The sequence below is a fragment of the Suricata suricatta genome, chromosome 11, assembly GCF_006229205.1.
Source record: "Suricata suricatta isolate VVHF042 chromosome 11, meerkat_22Aug2017_6uvM2_HiC, whole genome shotgun sequence".
Classification (NCBI taxonomy): Eukaryota; Metazoa; Chordata; class Mammalia; order Carnivora; family Herpestidae; genus Suricata; species Suricata suricatta.
The window spans coordinates 56,846,583-56,864,274 of NC_043710.1; the positions used below are offsets into that span (position 1 = coordinate 56,846,583).

The following is a 17,692-nucleotide window of genomic DNA, read 5'->3' on the forward strand; positions in this document are numbered from 1 at the left end:
TGAAGTCGGAGGCTTAGTTGACTGAGCCACTCAGGCGTCCCTGAACCAGTATTTTAAACATGGTTTCATGCCTCGAGCCTCTGGCCGGTATTCTGTTGAATAAGCATTCATGAAGCAGCCCTGAGTAACTGCCGGCAAGGAACTTGCAGCTGAGGGCTGCGAGATGCTCTGGGAGGTCACGGTTCCCGCGAGAATCTGAGGGGTTTTTAGAAGATAAATAGCAGTGTTGAAAGAACGGGAGACACTGAACTTCCTGCAACTTCCCTGCTCTGGGCTTTGCAGGGCTATGCACACCCTCAAACTCCTGAATGCAGCCTCAGCACTTGGACTTGTGTTAGTGGCCTGGCCTTCCTTCCCTGGACGGCTTGGGATGGCAGGGACCGGCCAGTGAGGTCACGAGCTTTCAGCTGGAGGAACAGAGCCCTTCAGAACACTTAGTCTTTGAGGAAAGCAATGAATATTTCATAGGAAACCTCCTTTGCATCAGTGCCCCTGCATTCTTTGTCACTATGCAGGTCACTGGGCTGGTGTCCAGGTGACTGGACGTCCAGTGACTGAGAGGGGAGGGAAGAGAAGGGGTGTGTCAGGGCCTCCAGTATACAGATGCCCCACAAAAGCGGGCCATCATCTGCAATCCCCACAACAGTGCTGTCAGGTGGGGACTTTCCCCCATTTTTACAGATGAGAAAACCAAGGTTCAGAAAGGCAAGTGATTTGCTCAAGGGCACACAGCTAGTGCATGGAGGGGCCAGAAGTCCAATTCAAGAGTGACTAACTCCAGACCTGACATTTTCCTATTGTCCTACATTCATCTGTTTCTGTATACAAAACACACAAAACAAAACAAAAAATTGAAAAAATTACTTTTTTCTCTTATTCAAATACTAGCATAAAACGTGGAGCCCAATAGAATGTGCAGATTAGGCACCCAGAAGGAAGCCACACTTTTGGCCATGGCTGTAGAACAATGAAAGGGCCTCTGTGACCTCTGCGCCTGGAGGTCAAGGCCAGACTCCTCACTGGATGTGGGTTCGGGCCCTGCCCCGGCCCACCTCCGCAGGCTGCCTCCCACTCTCGCCCTGGAGCAGCTCAACCACATGCCTGCGCTAGTCTGTGCTCATACTCTTCCCTCTTTCCAGAGTGCTCTCCTAGGCCTTACACTCTTTGCTTCACCTCCCTCAAATGTCACCTCTGTGAAGCCATCGCTGACCCCCAGATAGGCTGAGCACTTCTGTCCAGCTCCCACAGTGCACTCTTCCCCACCTCAACCACTCTTGAAGACAGCTTAGATTCTCTTGGAGGCTGGAGGCCCCGAGGGCAGGAGCTGTGGCCCAGGCCCCGCCCAGGGCCCAGCACAGAGCAGGCACTCAGAAAAGGCACGTGGAATAAACAGGATTGCGTGAGAGTCACAGAACCGAAAAGCTGGACAGGCACCCCAAGACATTCTCACCTTATTTTACAGCCGAGGACTCCATAAAGGGCAGTGAAGGCGAGACAGGTGGAGAGGTGGAGTGGGGTCAGGTACGGGAGCCTGAGCTTGACTCTGGAGACAGAGGGAGCCACTCAAGGTCTCAGAGTGGTAGAGTGATGTGATGATGTGGGCTGGGAGCGCTTTCGTTTTCTTTGTTTTTTTTTTTTTCTCATTACCTGTGGTTTATTTGTGAGCAAAACTTGAATTTATTCATTTATGATTTATTTTCTAATTTTTGTAGCAATTACTTTCAAGACAAACATCTTATAACTAAGTAGAAGTTAGAAACAATGTAAAGAAAAAGAAATTGAAAACAATGTTATCAGATTTAAGTACAGTAAAATGGAATGAAGATTTCTTGCTACTGGGTTCTATGTAGCAAATTGATGTTTTATGTTTTACTTAGTTGATTTCTTAGTTTGTTTTTCCATTTAAAAAGTACATAAAAACTTTTGTCTTTTTTTAAATTTTTAATGTTTTTGTTTTGTTTTCTTTTGAGAGACAGAGCACAAGCAGGGAGGGGCAGAGAGAGAGGCAGACACAGAATCTGAAGCAGGCTCCAGGCTCTGAACTGTCAGCACAGAGCCTGACGCGAGGCTCAAACTCATGAACTGTAAGATCATGACCTGGGCCAAAGCTGGATACTCAACTGACTGAGCCACCTCGGTGCCCCAGGTGCCCAGGTGATCTAGGGAGCCACTTTGGTTGGGTGAGTCACCACTTGGGGACAATGAGAGGCTGGGGATAGGGAGAGACTGGAGGCTACCTATTCACATATGTTCTATTTAATGATGGTGAATTAGACCTCACTGTCACTTCTACTCACAAATTATTTCATTCATTTACTGAGTGCCTACAGCAGTTATAAGATAGTCACCTTTTACCGAAGGCCCAAGATATACAAGATGCTTTGCCCTCGTGATTTAATTTAATCCTCAGCACTACCTTTTGAGATGAACACTATCACTTTCCAATTTATGGATGAGGAAACTAAGCTCAGAGAGATGAAGTTAATACCCGAGGCCTCAGAGAAATTGTGAGCCACGCACTGTGTTAGCACCTAAGGATAACCGACAAGGAGCTCATGGTCTAGTGAGGGCCAGAAGGGACAGAGAAACAGACTTGAGTCATATGGTGTGAGAGGTGGTCCAGCAGAGAGAAACACGGGGGGCTGAAGAGGCCGGAGCAGGCCCCCACCCGCTCTTGGGATGATGGATAAAGTCTCATTGTGACAGCTGGCAGAAAGAACTCAGCACACGCTGGAAATAGGCCTACCATCCTATTATTTCTCTTTTCTCTTTTTAACTACGCAAAACCTAGGAAGAAATGACTGAAGGCAGAAGGATAAATATGTGAGGCATCACTGCATGAGATTCAAAAATCTTCTTCACGCTTGCAGTCCTTTAACACAGAAGCCCTGCATGTGACTTCCCAACAATGGGGATTGCTCCATCTCTCTGCCTTGGGAAACTGGGGCCATTAGGGGAGTTCCCAGGATCCTGAGGGAGAGAGGGATGACAATTCAGCCGCAGATGGCTCCACACAGGCCCACCACGTAATTAGGTTGCTGTGAGAGACAGCGTAAAGAGATAAATGAATTAGTTGGGGGAGGGGTGCGGGGGGAACAGGCACCGAGGGTGCCGGCTGTAGGACAGCCAGCATCAAAGGGGGTTAGGGACGAAGGCACCTCCAAACAGCCACCACTGTGCATGCGCAGCTGTATGCACGTCCCCTGTGTGTGCGCACGCGCTCTGGTCAAGCAGGGGGGCAGGGAATTGGTAACAAAGGGACATGTAATTCTGCCTTAAGATTAATCATGATAATGGTGACGGCGGTGAAAACAGCTTCCACTGCAGAGAACCTTGCCAGTGCTGGGAACTGTAGGAAGTACATTGACGCATTATCTCATTTAATCCTCCCGGAGTCCTCACGGGGCAGGCACAGTACCATTCTCATTTTACTGATGAGGAAATAGGAGCTGAGGGCAGTTAAGTGTCGTGACCTTGGACAGCGGTAAGTGGAGATGCTGAGGTTAAACCAGAATAGTAAGATGAGTAGCGGTGTCCCAGGCCTGAAGTGGGGAACTCAGCTGAGGCACGGAGACAGTACCGCATTCCAAAGTAAGGCAAGCTGTCTTACTTTGTCACAATGCAGAATTGCCAAAGGAAAGGCTGAGAACGGTGCAGGGGCAGGATGCTGGTGAGAACTCTGTGTGCCACGAAGGGGCCCCTTGCCCTCCAGCGGAAGTCAAGAGAGAGGCGCAAGGATGTCTGGATCTTAGGGGATGTGACAGTGACTCTCCTGAGTCAACAGTGACTCTCCTGCAAAATCAGAAGGTCAGAGGTGGCTGGCTAGTCTGCCCAAGAGCAGAGACACAGAGAAAGGGCGGGCCTGGGGCTGACCTGAGATGTCTCATGGTTAGGGCAAAGAATGTATGGTGCCATTTCCTGGGACCAGAGGGGGTCAAGAGGGCCACCCCCAGGGGCAAACACTTCAGAAGAAGCCAGAGGGGTTATGGGATGCCCAGTGGGGAGGAGGGAGTGTGGGACCTGCTAAAGGGGATTCACTTTTATCCCTCTGCTGCAGGGAGAGGGCCACGGTGGTAAGTGTGGAAGCCTCTAGAGAACCCAGCAAAGCACCCACAAGAGATAGCCCGTCCTGAAAGCCTGCTGGTCCAGAGAGCAGCAATCACTGTGGCCGCGCCAGTCACAGAAGAGCCCTTCCGTTCCCTTTCCTCCTGCTCTTGTTCCCTGAACTCCAACACTGGGCAGGTTGGATGTGGGGCGAGGGATGGGACAAACGAAGGAGAAGCCCCACCGTGGGCTTCTCCTCTAGAGCAGGCCAGAGCTGCCGGAGGAGAAAATACCAACTTTAAACCCACTGACATGGTGACTATAACATGGGATGGCCATTTGAATGACAGAGGACTTGTATTCACTGAAATTTGCTGTACAAGTTATTGAACTTGCTCCAATTTTCGAGCAAGGGTAGCAGAAGAACTTGTCCCACAGAATAAACTGAAAAGGATAGTGGAAAGCAAAAATAAAATCACTTTATAATTTGTTCAATGTAAAAGTCACATTTCATTAAATGAAAATATACTCTAATGCCAAAAGTTTTCATAATGATTTACATACTTGATCTAATTTAGTCTCAAGCCAATCAATCCTTCAAGAGACAAGTTATTATTCCTATTTTAGAGATCAGAACATGGACGTTCAGAGGGGTAAAGTGAACTGTCTAAAGTCACAGAGCTAGCAAGTGGCTGCACAGGGCCCAAACTCACAAAGACTCCAAGTCTAGATCTTTCTATTGTGTCTTTGCTTGGAACTCTAGCAGTTAACCAGCGCTGAAGAAAGTGTTTGCCAGGATGTGATTTTTCTTTAGCATGCTCAAATCCCAAGTACGTGTATTCTGAATCAGCTCTGTTCTCATGCATGCAATAAAGATTCCACTACAAAGGATAAATGGCTTTGCTCTAAATACTGACACAAAATGTGCTTTTTTTTTTTTTTGAGACCAAAGAGATTGGAAAGAAAACAGTTTATTTCATAGCGGCCATCACGCTACTGTTTGTATAAACTGCAGTAGTCCGAACTAAATACAACAACGAAACCAGCTAGATCTAGATCTGAATTCCAGTTTGTGAAACACAGCTGGAGATAAACCGGCGGGGGGCAAAGGTGGTGGCGCAGGGAGACAGGCCACTGAGACAGTGACGGGAGGGAAGGTCGGCTGGGGGGGGGGGCGGGCAGAAGGATGGGGTGAGGAGAAAAGCAGTCAGGGAGAGTAAATCTCGTTGACACCAGAGTAAAGTCCCTCTACGTGTTCCTAAGATACATGTTTGTTTTATCATCTGTTGATACATTTTAAATATCCACAGCAATGAGAGATCTAGAGCAAGGAAAAGACCTGGACCTGCCCTAGAGAAGAATGCTTAACGGAAGCCCACTGCTGGATTTCAAGTCTGTGTTTGTGAGGCTGCGCGTGTGCTGTGTGATTGTAATCCCTACCACCACCACCACTGCGATCACTGTCCTCGCCAGGTTCTGTCTCAACCCTCTCCCTGTAAGTCACCTGCCAGAGGCTGAGAACCAGCGTGACTTGGGGTTAAATACAGACCACCTTCACTGGTCAGTCTTTGGCTGTTGCCTGGGGAACAGGGTAATACTGGCCTTTCACAATGAGCTGTGAAGCGCTCCTTCCTCTTCTATGTTTTGGGAGAGTTTGTGAAGGCACGGTCTTAATTCCTCTTTGAATGTTCAGTAGAATTCACCAGCTTATTTGTATTTGTCATCTATTGTAGCTCGGGCACAACTGATAAGTTGAAATGAACCTGTTCCTATAATTTTGCATCTTACCTAATTTGGGGCACCTGGGTGGCTCAGTCGGTTAAGCGGCCGGCCTTGGCTCAAGTCATGATCTCACGGTTCATGGGTTCGAGCCCCGCGTCAGGCTCTGTGCTGACAGCTAGCTCAGAGCCTGGAGCCTGCTTCAGATTCTGTGTCTCCCTCTTTCTCTGACCCTCCCTTGCTCGTGCTGTCTCTCTCAAAAATAAATTTTAAAAAAACATTAAAAAATAATTTATTATGAACATTTTATTTAAATATTTCAAAGAAGCTACTTGATATATTATGGAATATTATAAAAGTGTAAGGCCTGAGTGGCTCAGTCAGTTAAGTGTCTGAACTTGGTTCAGGTCATGATCTCATGGGTTTGAGTCCCTCATCAGACTCTGTGATGACAGCTCAGAGCCTGGAATGTGGTTCAGATTCTGTGTTTCCCTCTCTTTCTGCCCCTACCTCGTTTGTGCTCTCTCTCTCTCTCTCTCTCAAAAATAAATAACTTAAAAAAATTTTTTTTAAAGTCTAGACTGAAGGACAAATTTCAGACCATCTATACCAGGACTTGAATTTTATAGTTGTGACCTACTAGTCAGTCCTAAAAAAAGTTCCCTCAAATTCCTCCAGGCACCAAATAAAATTCAGTCAACTGAGCTGTGCACAGTGAGTTCCAGCTTCGTACCCGTGTCCTTTCTAAATTCATTGTTCATTAAAAGAATCCATAACTATATTTTAAATACAAAATGCTTAACTTTGAAAGGCTTCAAAAAAGGTAGTGAGTGATTTTAAGTGTTTCATTCATAAGAAGAATCTATTATTTTTTAAGAAGAACTGTTCTCAAGGCTTGAGTGCCAAATATTACCAGGTAATTTCTTTCTTTTTTTATTGAGAGAAAGAGAGTGCAAGCGAGTGAGGCCGGTGACAGAGAGACAGAGAGAGAGAATCCCATGAGGGGCAGAAGGGGCGGTGGAGGAAGAGAGAGAGAATGTTCATGAGAAGCAGAGCTCATTCTCACAAACCGTGAGAGCATGACCTTAGCAAAAGTCAGATGCTTAACTGTCTGAGCCATCCAGGCACCCCAAGAATTTCTTGATAATAAAAATTCCACTCTTCCAGCCCTTGAGATAAAGCCCTGGAATCTGTGTTTTAACAGGTTCCTGGGGTGATTCCACTATAGTTGATCAGAGGGACACACTTTGAGAAACACTGCTGTGACGTTATGGTGACCTCACGGATGAAAGGTGACAAAGAAAGGAAATAGTGTCCCTATAGGGCCCAGTCCAGCACCTGTAAGGATGCAGGTCTGAAACTGACTCCATGAAACAATAGAAGGGCACACATTGCCCAAGGCAAAAGGGACCACCCTTGTAACATTCTAAGGGCAGGCCGAAAGATGGAGGCTAAGACTAGTCACGCCCTACATGAGGGTCCTAGTCTCACCCTATGTGAGGGTCCTGGGCCCACTCTGTGATTGGTCAGTACTCTAAATGTTGTGATTGGGTCCCACCAAAAGTAACAAATACTCTAGGCAATGTGAATGGTTAAACCTGCTGTCAATAATATTGTATAATAATGATTGGATCACTGTATTTCCTGTAACTCCCCCTTCCCAAACTCATAAAAGCCCTACCCTGCCTTTGTTTGGGGCTCACTCCACGTGGATCCAGTAAGTCTAGCCTGAGTTTAGGCTGGCTGGGCCTAAATTCGTAATAAAGCCCTTTGCTTTTGGATGCGTGATTTGGTCTCCCAGGTAATCTCTGGTTTTGGGGGGCGATATTAAAATCTGGGCACAACACACCTGGCTCGAGGCAGCATGCCCTCAGTGCCAGTGTGACTAGTATAATCTGAATTACCTTGAAGAGGGGTACATCCGTTATAAATGTAACTGCTGACAGGACTGTAAACCATCTCTAGTTACTTTTGGTCCCTCTTCCACAGTCTCCACTATCCTCAGCAGTAACAAGGCACGGCCTATCAGCAAGAGCTCGGGTTTGGAATCCAAAATATGCCATTAACCAGTTCTGCAACTTTAAAAAAGTGACCTGCCCTTTCAAAGCCTCATCTGCTCATCTGTAAAATGGGGATGATGTCATCTACCCTGCTGGGGTAATGTGAGGATTGAATGAAATAGGATAGAAGAATTTTTCCTTTTCTTCTTTTAATTTTTACTTGCGTATAATTGACATACAATGTTCCATTAGTTTCAGATGCACAGCATAGCAACTCAACTTCTTTATACATTACGCTGTGCTCTCCACAAGTGTGGCTACCGTCTGACACCATCCGATGCGATTACAAAGTGCCTGGCTGTGCTCCCTGAGCTGGGCCTTTTATCCTCGTGACTTGTTCATGGCATAACTGGAAGCCTGGACCTCCCACCCCCTTCCCCCATTTTGCCCCTCCCCTGCTCTAGAGGTATTTTCTTAATTGACTTTTGCCCTTTGCCTAACCCCCTGCCCACGCTCTTTCTTTGGATGGGCTCATTTAACACGGGGCCAGCAGGACACAGCACAGATGCACTTCCACAGCTCTGGGGACAGATGGCCACCAGGGCCTCTGAGCTAATAAAACTCAAACGTGAAAAGGGGGGAAAAGGTAGATTCAAAGGCTGGTGACTAGAAGATTGTAGTGACTGGAAGGTCAGATCCAGATCCAGCCTCTGTCATTGCCTCCGAACACAACCTCGATGTGAGCCCTGGGAGATTTAGTTGAAGGAGAACGTGCTTATATTGTCCTCAGGTGCTTTGATATATTCAGGGGGAGACAGGAAGAAATATCAAGGTCAGGTCCAAGGGAGAGCAATGAAAAGCGATCATTTCTGCTGTCCCAGGAGACAGGCGCCGGGGACCCAGTTAACGTTACTCAGCTGGAACAGTATCGTTCCATCCAGCACATTCCACCAGTAAAGGCATTTCTGGTCTATTTTGCTGCAGTCGATACCAAGTGTGGGAGTGAGTGAATCCCTCGCAATGGGAAATTACCTCTGTGGGCGTCGGATAGACATTTCTTACTTTAAATCCATTGGTTTAATCAACAGATAGTTTAGAATTATGAGACAGTCTCCCTTGATTCTTTTTATACTCATTTCCTACTAGGGCTCTGGGGTCCAAATGATTAGTTCTGTTACCTTGGGAGCAAGTTACTTTATCTCACTGAGCTTTTATATTTCATTCTCACTTCAACCCAATTAACTCCATGCTGTATCCAGAAAAACAAGGTATAAACTGTGCTTTACCCAAGGTCGTGAGAGAGTTATAATTAGTGAGTGGTAGCCTTGAACCCTGGCAGGCTTCCGGTGTGTTCTCATCCGCTCCAACTCTGAGGACTTGCCCGAAGACACCAAGTTAGGTGTGCAAGATCTCTCAGATGTTCCTCTGGGGTTTTCCCTGTCCAAACATCTAGGATTATAATCTGCCAGAGGGAGGATTTGATGTGTAATACTCTGTAATTCTTGTGCAATAGTGTATAAAGGAATACCCCTCAAAGACAGTCTCAGTTAAGAAATAGGCTCCATGAATTTTATATGCTCCCCTGATTCTTAGATGTAAGTCAACATACCTATCCTCTTCTTCCCTGTTTTTTTCACAGAATAAATATCCTCCAGTTTCCATCATTTCTGCTTCTTAATGACTTTATCTTCTCCTGTTTCTTGTCTTCAACTCAAAGAAGACATAGGGACTTCAGGGATGTACATAAAACATTTTCAGATAAAGAGTAGGGCTACTCTGGGCTGCAGAAGAGTGGGGAGGGCATGGGAAGCCCCTAGAACCGAGCGGAGAGTTAAGACTGGGCAATGTGGGAACTAGAATCTATGTTCCATCGTTTCAGCCAGCCAGCCAACGAGCTGCAAGGCCTGCAAGTTTAGAGCTGGTAGACATTCCAGAAATAATTTAATCCAGTGTGTCAGCTTTACAGAATGGGGAAATAAAGTGGAGAGAAGGCAAGTGAGTCCATCGTATCACGTAGCAAAGTCATGGCAGTGCTGGAACCAGTACTCCCACGCCTCTCATCTCCTAGCCCGAGCTTGGTTTGGTTTTGCAGTAGGATACACTTAATTATTTTAAAGATGCTAATATATATTGTCATTTAAAACAATAATAGATAATATCTGCACAAAACCTATAGTTTGGAACATACCTTTACATAGCATTTCATTTGTGTTATCATTTACATGGCATTAAAACTTATTCCATTGATGGGGTGCCTGGGTGGCTCAGTCGGTTAAGTGTCCGACTTCAGCTCAGGTCATGGTCTCATAGTTTGTGGGGTCAAGCCCCGCATTGGGCTCTGTGCCGACAGCTCAGAACCTGGAGCCTGTGTCTCCCTCTCTTTCTGCCCCTTCCATGTTCATGTTCTGTCTTTCTGTCTCTAAATAGTAAATAAATGTTAAAATTAAAAAAAAATTATTCCAGTGTGTTCTTCAGATTTCCTAATGTTTGTCCATAAATCCCCATCCCATGGGACTCATGAAGGCAGTCTTTCCAATAAATCTACCTGCCTATTTGTCATTTGTGTTAATACTCATATAACTTGACATTAAACTTCCCCCCTTAGACAGACACTCTGAGCATATTTATGATTTTCCATCAGTAAGCATTTATTGAGGGCTCACTGGCTGATGCTCAGTAATTCACTGCTTCATTTATTTGACATATATTAATCTAGATGCTGTCAACAGGAGATTGGGATACAATAGAGGGCAGACTAGACAACATCTGGCTGTCTTGGAGAGCAGTGACTTACATTCCGATGAAGGGGGATGGCCAGTAAACCAATAGGCAGTTTGTATACTATGCCTGGTGGTGGGAAGTTCCAACAAGACTAACAACGGCGACAGACTTACGTGTGCTTGTATGTATGTATATGTGTGCTGTGTTTCCTAGCGTCAAAGACAGCCTCTCTGATGAAGTGACATCTGAGCAGACCTGAAGGAAGTGAGCCTTGTGGAAATCTGGTGAAGGAGTACTCCAGGCAGAATGCTAAGTCCTTGAGGCAAGAGGTGTGTGTGGAGAACAAAGACTAATGTCATTGGATTGGAGCTAACAAAGGGAACGGGGGGGGGGGGGGGGGGGGGGGGGGGGGGGGGAGGGGGAGATAAGATCAGAGAAGGAAGGGCGGTGGGGTGGGGCACTGCACCTTAGAATGAGAGATTTGATTTCATTGAATGTGAGAGGCGGAGCCACTGGAGGATTTGGGCCTCATCTAGCCTGAGCTGCTGGTGTGTCTTTTGTTTTAGAAGGTTAAGAACAGGGCAGAAGCCTGAAGACCAGCTAGGAGGCTACTTCAGTAATCTAGGTGAGAGATTACAGTGAAATGGGCTACAGTAGCTGTGTCCCTGGCAGGAGAGACTCCGAGGAAAGATATTTGCTGAATGCTTGAATAAAATTATACAGGAGGTATGTCAAAAGTGCTAAGGGCAAATAAATGAGAAGATTTTTTCTACTTTTGGGAGAGAGGGCAGAAATGTAGAAGACAGGAATTGAATTAAGAATTTACCAAAGATGGGACACGGAGCTTTTCATGGCCCAAGGGTGAAAGCAAATCCCACAAGGGCCCCAAGGAGGCTGTGGTCAGGGTCCAAGATCCAAGAGGGTAGAGAACAGGAGGGTGTATGGCTCTCAACGAAGCCAGATGGTGGGGAGCCAGGCCTGCTACGCTGAGGACCCCTGACTCACATTTCTCCAGTCCTCATGCCAACAGCCATGCCAGGTAGGCCCTGGCAGGACAAAGCCTCTCCCCCCAGAAGCTTCCGACCTGGTTTCAGGAGAAGGGACTGTGAGATGCAGACACTGGGGACCAACGGCCAGGATCCCCTTCAGTCAGAGCGTGAGTCCCTTCCGGTGCTCAGGATGCCCTCCCCCACATTTCTTCCTCCCCGCCACAGGCAGGGGCAGGGGAGGGGCATGGACAGCTGCTGATGGCTGCTGGTGGAGCTCTCCTTCACTGGAACTTTCCGAGGGCCTCCACCCACTTAGGAATGGGCTCTCAGACCTTAGAGAAACTCAGGCTTTTCAGAGGAGCACAGATTGATTAAGAGATACTCCGACACCTTCCAAAATATCGTGCAGGAAAAATTCCTCCTTTTCTTTTAATGAGGGCTTAAGGGCTATTAAAACTGTATTTGTCATTTGTAATCTTGTAGCTTATTAAAGAGACGCCCTTTTATTATTCTTTCCCTGAGCTTTCTCACACCAAATTCCTAATGAGGTAATTACCCACATAATAATTACTGCGTAATTACTAGGGGAGCCGGAAGGAGAAAGTGGAGCAAAATAAGCAGCTGCAGTTTAGGTTGTTTTGTCAGAGATCTGATAAGAATTATCTCTGTGAAAGTCAGTAAAGTGAATGTTTTTTTTAGTTTATGAAATGAGAGATACATCACCAGGGTTTTAGAAAAGTAATTAGTTAGCAGCATGCCTTTTAACCCCACCCTGGGGATCTAGCACCTTCTTGGAGGGAGTCTAGGCAGCTGGGGGAACAAGGCGAGCCTGTAATCACATGGAGCCCACTGAAATCCCAGGCACTTCTTCCTTCCCATGAAACCTTGTACTAGTGACTGGATGTGCCCGAGCCTCACTTTATGAAAGTAAAGTGCGGGAAAGGTACCACATAGGTTTTCTGTGAGGACCGAAAACACCAACCCCAAGGTCAAATGGGTGGTGCTTCCCAAGCGGTACTCTCCTTTGCCCACTCTGAATCACCATCAGTTCATACAGCCATCTATCTGCCAAACACCCAATTAGGCAAGGCCGGAGGACTTAGCAATTATTCAATAATTCTTACCCACATATTTTCCCTTGAAAGTGCCAAAACCACTTTTGGTTAGTCTGTCAGTTTGTATTTTTAGAAATTGGAGGTAAAAATAGAAACCCACTCAGATAAACATGGAATCTGAAATCGCACAGCTGCATCGGGAGGCCAAGCTGTGAGTGGAGCCAGCTTGCAGCCTGAGGCCCGGCTCTGGGGCTGCGCTCGCCCTGAGGCCTGTGGGAACGTTGTAAGGGTAATATTAGCGTCCTCTGGCAGCTGGCCTCAGCCGGGAGGCCTGGCTTTGGGCACCATCTCTTCCTTGTCTGTGTGTTTAACACCTACCTCGGCTTGCTCGTGAGGCAGGCAGCCCAACCATAATTCTTGCCTAAGGGGCTGACAGGCGTGAGAGCCCCAAGCAGGTGTAAGCTATGGTTGTAATAAATACATAGCATCCTCTTCACATGTACTTTACCCTCTAGATTCTGGAGTGTGCCTAGCACTGTTTTCTCTAGGTTGATCTCCAACTTTAGTGATCCTAAGAATCACCCAGAGTGAGTGAAGGACTTGTTAAAACGTAGACTCCTGGGCCTCACCCTCACAGCCTGATTCTGGGTCCCAGGAAGCTCTATTTTATTATTAAAAATTTTTTTTAATGTTTTATTTATTTTTGGGAGAAAGAGAGAGACAGAGAGAGAGAGACTGTGTATGAGCAGGGAAGGGGCAGAGAGAGAGGGAGACACAGAATCCAAAGAAGGTTCCAGGGTCTGAGCTGTCAGCACAGGGCCTAATGTGGGGCTCAAACTCATGAACTGCAAGATCATGACCTGAGCTAAAGTTGGACACTTAACTGACTGAGCCACCCAGGCGCCCCAGGAAGCTGTATTTTAAACAAACACTACAATTCTAATATAGGTCCATGGACTGTGCACAGTGAGAGAAACATGAACTATTTGCTTGATCTGCATAACAACTTTGGGATATAAACAGAATAAACATTATTCGGAGGAGGTTTAATTAATTGGCCCAAGGTGGGCAACTTGCCAATGAGTGGTAGGAGCTTGGACGCCCCCCTCCCCCCACATCCCTTCCCCTTCCCCCGCCCCACCGGTCCGCCCTACTGAAAAGCCATTTCTTCCATTAAGCCTTTGTCAGAACAAGTATTCTTGAAATAGTATCTTCTCCGTGACACCTGAAGCGTGTTCTTTTTTGTTATTTACAGCCTTGCACCTAATAATGCTACAATAATGCCTCCATGTGTATTAAGCATGCCTTTTTATTCTGGTGTTTTGCCATCTGGGGCCTTACCGACCCAGGGGAAACAGCCCCCCACCCCCACCCCAGGGCTAGCCATTCCTAGGGGTAGTAAACATGCCTTTCATATGCAAACCAACCAATCCAATGCCCAGACCCCAAATACCCCCTTTATTGGGCTCTCACACTTGGGCCACTAACGGCCTCCTACCCTAATCATCCCAGGGTTGGGCACCAAACAACTATGGCCATACGCCCCGAGTCCACTGAAATTATTCAAATCAGTCAATCCTAAACCTGCTTAGCCTGCTTAGCCTGCCTGACCCACTTCTTCCTGGAAAAACCACTCCCTCCGCCTCCTCACCAACCCTGGTGCTTCCCCACATGGCCTTGCACGGGTGGTGTAGGCAGCCCCCTCCTCTGGAAAATAAGCCGTCTTTTCAATGGCAGTCCTCTCCTGACCTGCTGGCTTACCATGCCTGAATAGAAATCCAGCCCGAATTTTTAAAGCAGTCCCGTCTCCCCTGCTCAACAGGAAGTGACTTGAGGACCAAATGCTTTCTCTCTGAACAACAATTACATTAACTCACTGTAGTGTTCACTGTGGGTGTTCAAAGAACATTTGTTGAATTAATTTTAAAAGTCAAGAAGCTTAAAGGAAGCCTTCTATCAGTGATTTTGTTCACTCTGGGGGTCTGTTTTTAAGCTGCTCCCAAACTTCTGTTGTTTTTCTCAAGCCAAGTGTAAACGTGAATGGTGAATGGCAGACCGTGTGGGATGCTGGGTTATCACGGGCTCCCTTCAGTCATGCAAGGAAAGTATTTACTGACACTGAGATGAAAAAGAGGCCGTTCCAGCTTTCTAGTTTGCCATGAAAACAGACAGTACTGACTCAAAGATAAACACTTAAAAGGACAGAGACATTTAAAAGGGCAGTTTGTGTGGTATGATCATTGGCACACAGAAGTGGGCTTCAGAGCAGGAAATCAAATCTAAGTCTTTTTGGACTCCTGGTCCAGTGCTCTCTTCTCTCTCACCAAGCGACCTGTAGCTCCAACTTTCTGTGTTGCTTGCTCACATGTTTCACATCCCATCACACAGAATACTGACTTATAGATACATACTTAAAAGAACCATATTTAAAAGGATGGAAATGCATCGAATAAAGTCAAATCCGCTTTTTACAGTGCCCTGAATGGGCTAACTTTGGAGAATTTCCGAGAAACACTGACTGAAGTGGCATCTTGGTCTCACCAGCAGGTTTGCACATTTCAGCTGGCAAGATTCGCTCTTCCCTCAAACGTGGGTGGTCCCTTGGCGGCACAGCACCTGCCCTTGGGGCATAAGTGCTCTTGGAGCGACACAAACGACAGGCTGCTGGCTGTAGCAGTTAATTAAGGAGAAATGACCCGGATATACATTCTTTACCCTGTTAGATCACATTCTAGGGTCAATACAACATTTTAAATCTTAGTGCTCTTTTTCAGATGTATCGAGGCAAAACAGTTCCCCATTCTTTTCTTCCTGTTGGAAGGATTTTTTCCCCGTTTATGCACAGGCTTCATTGAAGTGGATGAAATACACAAAAAAATCTTCAACTCCAAACCAGGCTGTAAAGCTAATGGGCGCCATCAGCTAAGACGGCACAGTGGCGCCCGCTTAGGAATATCCATTTTGGATCAATTTGTCATTTTGGCCTCAGCCATCCATTTTCAAGCAGGCAGATCTGGGATGTGACTGCAGGTGGGTATCTGACTCCACATTCCAGGCTTTTTTCTCAAAATAAAAATGCCTGACTCAAAAGAACTTTCTGGAAAGCAGAATACAGAACTGGAAATGCATGGTTTCAACCTTATAAAAATACGGAGGGAGAAAGATGAACTAAAACCAAAATGACAACATCTGCTTATGAGTGGTGGGATTTGAGGTGACTTGACATTTTCATTTTTACTTGTCCGCTAATTGTACTGTTTTGAAAAACTGAATTTCTTATTAGAGGAGGGGGGAAGCAAGGGAAGGAAGAAGAGAGGAGGGAGGGAGGGAGGGACAGAGAGAAATACTAGAGTTCAGATTGCCTCAAGTGTCCTCCTGGGCACAGCTGTGCGAGTCAGTGATGTCTGCAGGCTTCCCAGCCCCACCCCTGCTCTCACAGCTGACCAGTCTCCCATTCCACCCAACACACACACACGTCTGTCACTTTCCGTTCCACTTGATTTCCACTCTCCCCCCTGGCTGGTGGCCATGGAGTCCTCTTGGCAACCTCCATAGTGGTTCCCATGGATACCCTTGATTCCCAGACAGGCGGCTGCTCGGAGCAGATGGTCATTGGCACTGTGCACGGAACAGGCTGAGGGGACATCTGATTTATCCAGCATCCTGCATCCTTCTGCTCACCCCATCCCCAACACACTGTGCACACGTGTGCACGTGCACGCACACACATACTCACACATGCACACATACATGCGTGCGCGCGCGCACACACACACACACACACAAACACACACCGTTTCCCCAGATCTTGCTTGCTTCTGGCCTTGACAAGGAACCTGTGACATTTCAAATATAACAAATAATACACCACCAATTGCTAACATTTATTGAGCACCTATTCTCTGTCAATGACCTACAAAGTGCTTTGCATAGAAAAGGAAGGAAATAATTTACCAGGACAGTTTAAGGAGTTCAGTTTTCTGATCCAATTCAACCATGACTATTTGGGCCAAGTCTTTTTGGGATTAGTGTGGACTGTTGTTGACATGCATAGGGGCGATCTCTGAAGCATACAGAAATTTCCGGTCCTGGGCCTAGTCTTAGATATTCAGATTCAGAAGGTCTAGGGCAGGACCCAGGAGTCTGGGATGGGGCTGAAGAATCCACACTGTAAATGAGCACTCCAGTGCAGGTGGTCTGGGCCACTCAGGAGAAAGCTTGCCGTAGCTCAGGGATTCTTAGACTTTAGAGTGCTCATGAGGTCTTGTTAAAATGCAGTGTGACTCAGGATGTCTGGGGTAGCATCTGAAATTATGCATATTGCAGGTCTATGGACTACACTTTTAGTGACAAGAACCTAGAGGGTTGGCCTCCCAGAGACCAGTTCATATAACACTTACCTGCCAAAAGCCCAATTAGGTAAGCCAAAGGACGTAGCAATTATTTAATAGTGTGGTTCAGAGAGAGTGCAGAACACTAACTCCACTTTCCGCCAGCACATTCCATAAACGGGACTATATCCAACACATCTACTGGCACAAGAGTCCTTGACACAGTGTCAATTGTGCCCAGGTTTCCAGTCACATCCTTGCCATTCCCGGCAGGAAGTCTACACCCAGGCTTCGCATACCATCCCTGTTTTCTGTGCTTGGTTTCTCACACCTCAAGCCGTTGCACATGCTCTTTGGGGTGTCTGGAATGCCCTTCCCTTACCACCTGACCTCCATCACCTAGCATCTTGCTGACCACCACACATCATGGCATGCCCTGCTTCCGGCCTTGGCCCTCTCCAAACCTCTCACCTCCCAGATGCCACACAGGCCTCTTGAGAATGCAAATCCAATCACTCATTCTCTTGTTTAGCATCTTTCAAAGGTTTCCTGGAGCTTTTGGGATACAGGGGCCACAAGACCCTTCACGAGTTACCTCTGCCCTACTTCTCTGGTCTTCTATTTTCTACTCATGTTCCTCAGAAGCCCTGGGATATACCTTCCCTCATTGTGTTCCATCTGCCTGAGATATGTCCTTCCACTTTATGCAGCAGACTCCTACTCAACCCTCAGAACCCTGCTCGAACCTCAGTCCTTTAGAAGATTTCTCAGTGCTTCAGAAGATTTCTCACCTATTTCAGATGTCAGTAGTGTGCGGAAGCCAGCTCATACTG

General features: G+C 46.7%; 1 protein-coding gene and 1 long non-coding RNA gene across 2 annotated transcripts in view; one reads left to right on the top strand and one right to left on the bottom strand.

Annotated features, from left to right (window-relative positions):
* The window catches only part of MAP6 (microtubule associated protein 6), a 75,048-nt gene that overhangs the window by 36,904 nt on the left and 20,452 nt on the right, over nt 1-17,692 (bottom strand).
* LOC115307013 lies at nt 3,658-4,539 on the top strand. The gene is made up of 2 exons (XR_003915524.1): nt 3,658-3,807; nt 4,058-4,539. It is a non-coding gene; the product is annotated as an uncharacterized LOC115307013 (long non-coding RNA).